General features: G+C 64.7%; 1 long non-coding RNA gene across 1 annotated transcript; it reads left to right on the forward strand.

The window, feature by feature from the left end:
- The first annotated feature begins 354 nt into the window (after positions 1 to 354).
- LOC309659384 lies at positions 355 to 1,570 on the forward strand. Its single transcript, XR_014262766.1, has 2 exons — positions 355 to 667; positions 906 to 1,570. It is a non-coding gene; the product is annotated as an uncharacterized lncRNA (long non-coding RNA).
- Positions 1,571 to 3,951: the final 2,381 nt, after the last annotated feature.

Genomic DNA, 3,951 nt, shown 5'->3' on the forward strand with positions numbered 1-3,951 from the left:
GCAGAGTCCCTGGCCAGCCCCTGTGCCCTGAAATTGCTTGACATTACTTCCCAGACCAGCCCAAGCCCCAGGCAGCCCCTGTCCTGCCCCACCCTACAAGCCCCTGGCAGGGCACCGCTCTGGGTCCCGCAGCAGGGCCTTCCCACCCCTGCACTGAGGGAGGCCTCTGCCCAAGGGGCTGGTGGGAGTCCCAGCTCAGTTCTGGGGCCCGCCCACCTATGCCCGCGGCCCCTCCCACCGCAGGCGGCCGAGCCCACCCTGTGCCCACTGCACCCCCGCCCCACGCGCCCCGCCCTGGGGCCAGCTCCGAGGCTGCCTGCTGGGGTGAGGTGTGTTCCCAGACCTCCCAGCGTGGCCACCACGGCCAGCTGGAGGAACCTGTTCTCCAGGTTTGTCCCGAGGGAGTGCTGTGCCCAAAGGTCAGCGGGGGGCGGCGGGCGCTTCCCCGGGCTCTCCACCCGCCCAGGCCTGGGGCCGGAACTGCAGCTGCCCACCCCTACGCCCCACAAAGGGCAGCAGCGCCCATCTCTGCTCCACACCCCGAAGGCGCCTGCCCAGTCATGGACGCAGGCCCGCAGCAAGGCTGGTCCCCAGCAACCCGTGTCTCTCCACCCCCACCACCGGGTGGGCATCTCAGCCTCAGTGGCCCCTCTGCCATTCTCCGACGGTGAGAAACACCCGCTCCCCCTTATAGGATGGGGATACAGGGGGCCCAGCGAAGGCTCTGCCTGGGAGACCCCACCCCACAGTCCCAGGGCAGGGGTGCACCCAGCCCGCTGTCCGGCCGGCCTCGGATGACCCTGAGCCCTGGGATTGGGCGGGAGAGGTCACACAGTGAGACTGCCTTGGCTAGAATCAGGGGTCTCGAGCTGACCCACCTTGCCCCTCCTCCTTTCTCCCGACAGGTGCTCCCGAGCCAGGCTCCACGGCACAGCAGCCACCCAAGCAAGAAGCCCATGTCGGGCGAAGCCGGCCTCCCAGGAAAGGGATACAGAGCTGCTGGCCACTGGCTTGCCCACCAGTCTGCTGGGTGGGGCTGTGCGAGGTTGGGAGATGAGCGGGGGAGCTGGGAGAGTGAGGGGTGCAGCAGGGCCACGCCCCACCCCCACCCCCAGCCGGGCTCAGTGAACGTCCTGGAGGAGGGAGCGATCTGACAATGGGAGGAAGTGAATGAATTTGGTGGTGATGTAATCGGGAGGAACATCTGTATTCTACTACAAGTTAATCACTACAGGGATGTTGCCCGTAAGTGTAAATTCTACATAGTGGCCCATCTCTGGGAACCCTGCTTCCCAGGTTATGAGCATTCAGCTAAAATGCCTTTGTTTAGCTCACAGGAAACATCCTGACCAGGCCCACGTGTGAATGACTGCAGGGAGGAAGAAATTCACATATCCCCTCCGGAGGCTGACCGGAACCAGGAAATGCTTGACTTTATTCCCTCCCCTTTTAGTACAAAAGGAGCCTGAATTCTAACTCAGGCACAATGGCTCTTTGGAGCACGAGCCCACCATCTTCTCGGTCTGCTGGCTTTCTGAATAAAGTCATTCATTATGCCTTGTCCCAACAACTCATCTATTATTGGCCTGCTGCGCGGTGAGCAGTACGAGCTTAGACGCAGCCTGCGTCTGCCGATGCGCGCAGAGGACACGCTTAATAAACATCAGCTCGTTGTATCGGCATCTCCATTCCGGGGACCAGAAAACTGAGGCCCGGAGGTCAGACAGTGCGTGTGAGAGGTCCCAGTGGACGAGGTCACACAGCCGAGGTCACAGCGGGTTCCTGGCTCAGCACGCTCGGTTTGTACACAGCAGTGGACGTCAGGGCCCCACGCTGGGGCTGGACCCCGGTCAGATACCTCTGCCCGGCGCGGGTGGCCGCTTCCCCGAAGTCCACACGGCTCTTCCCCTTGCTGTCCCAGGAGCCAGGTCAGAAGTCATGCGGTGAGGCCTCCAGCAAGAGCCCTCATCCCTTCAGCCCGTCCGGAATCCCAGAACCCGAGAACACAGCGGGCAGTGCACAGGGCTCCGGCTCGCCTGGCTGCCAGGGGACCCGGAGAGCTGACTTTTGATGAGGCAGGGACTTCTGTCTGTCCCTCCCACCCGACTTCCCTCTGAAACCATCTCGTCCCCCTCCTTAGTCGTGCGGCCATCTCTGCACCCGGCGAGTCGTCACTCTGTTCTCCTTTGGTTCTGATCCAGATTCACTCTTTGGGGTGAAACTCACTCCCCAATCCATAATTCTACCCGCTAACGTGGTGGAGCAGATGGGCCCACGGCACCATCTGCTGGCCATTCTGGGCTCTGACCCCAAACTCAAGTCACAGTAGGGGCCCTGGGGCGCCAGCGGCAACCCCAACCAACCAGCCCCACGGCAAGTGAGGACACTGGGGAGATCTGAACCCAGCTGGACCCCAGGCCGCACATCCCCGAGGACAGACGCTTGGTAACACTGTTTCTGGCCTTGCCCTGCCCAGTACAGCTGTGCTGGTTAGAAGACTGGGAAGATGCAGTTCTGGGCAGGGAGCCGGGACCAGCCAGTGGAGGGGGTGCCCTGGGCAGGCCCCACCCCTCAGGCTTCCCTAAGGAGCCAGCCGGTGACCCTGAGGAAGGGGACAAGACCTCTTCCAGATCTGACTTGGTGCCGGTGGACACTGCATCCATCTATGCAAGCCCATAGGCCAGGGGGTCTCAGGGGCCAGCCTGTTAGTTGGCCAGAAACTTGTGAGGCCTCAGTGTCTCCACCTGGCCCCCGCCCGAGGGCCCACCCCTGGCTGCAGACCAAAGCAACAGGTGGCCTCTGTGACTAGGAAACTGGGTACACAGACAAGGGCACCGCTCCAAAGGGACACGGGGGCTTCGGTAGCAGGAGGCACTGCGGGACCATGCAGGTCCTGCCCCTTCCCTCTGAAAGGTGCCTGCCTGCCCCTGGTGGAAGCCCAACGAGCTCTGAGCCTGTCCCCAAGGCCTGGTTCTGTGTCGCTGAGCCGTGCCAGCCTGTGCACGTACCCACAGCTGACGCCCAGATATGGGAGCAGAAGTGAGGCCGAGAGCTGCAGCCTGTCTCAACCCACGCCCTCCAGGCCGAAGTCAGGGGGGCCCCGTGGCTCCCCCACCCCCTCAGCCCACTTGCCTTCTTTCTCTCCTGCTGGGCCCACGGCTTCCCTTAGTGCCCACAGGACAGGGCCCTCTGGTCTGTCTGGGGTACCCCTGCACCCCCTCCACTGGGGCACAGACACAAATGCCATGACCTGCTCCAGACCCAGAGCCCTCAGGGCACCCCCACTGCCTCCTCCCACTGCCCTCCCCCCAGGCCCCTCCTCAAGTCCAGCTGTGGCCTCTGCCTGGGCGCCGGGCTCTCCTAGCTCTGTCCCCTCTGGTGCATGGCCTTCCAAGTTCCCCAGGCCCTCTTCGGTCCCTCCTTTGAGAGCAGCTGGGAGGGGTCAGGGGTCTGCACTTGTGGGGCCTGGGCAGCCTACAGTAAAAACACCGCGGTTCAAGAATCAGAGCTCCCTGCCCCGCCCCAGGCCGCAGAGCACCTTTCCTGGGCCCGCAGTGGGGGTCGCGGGGATGAGAACACAGGAGGTGCCAGCGCCCCGCGGAAGGCACTGCAGGGATGGAGACGAGCGCCCTCCTTACTTCCGGCCCCAGGGGGCGGGCAAGTGCCTCCCCACGGGGCGTCGGCACACCCCCTCTAGCTCTGATGCCTCTCGCAGTACCTGGGGGCTGTCCCCGCGGCCGCTCGCCACCCTGCGCCGCTCAACCCCCCACCCCGCGCACCCGCCCCCTCCCGCCCTGCGCCCGCTCCTCATCCGGGCCGCGTTCGCCCCGTACCGACCGCGCACGGAACCCACGGCCCTACCACGCGCTGGCCCCCGTCAGCCCCGCCCCGCCGCAGGCCCCGCCCCGGGACGCGCGCGCGCCGTGACGCACAAGGTCTGTGACGCACAAG

This window comes from Balaenoptera physalus (assembly GCF_965194825.1).
Source record: "Balaenoptera physalus genome assembly, chromosome: 1".
NCBI lineage: Eukaryota > Metazoa > Chordata > Mammalia > Artiodactyla > Balaenopteridae > Balaenoptera > Balaenoptera physalus.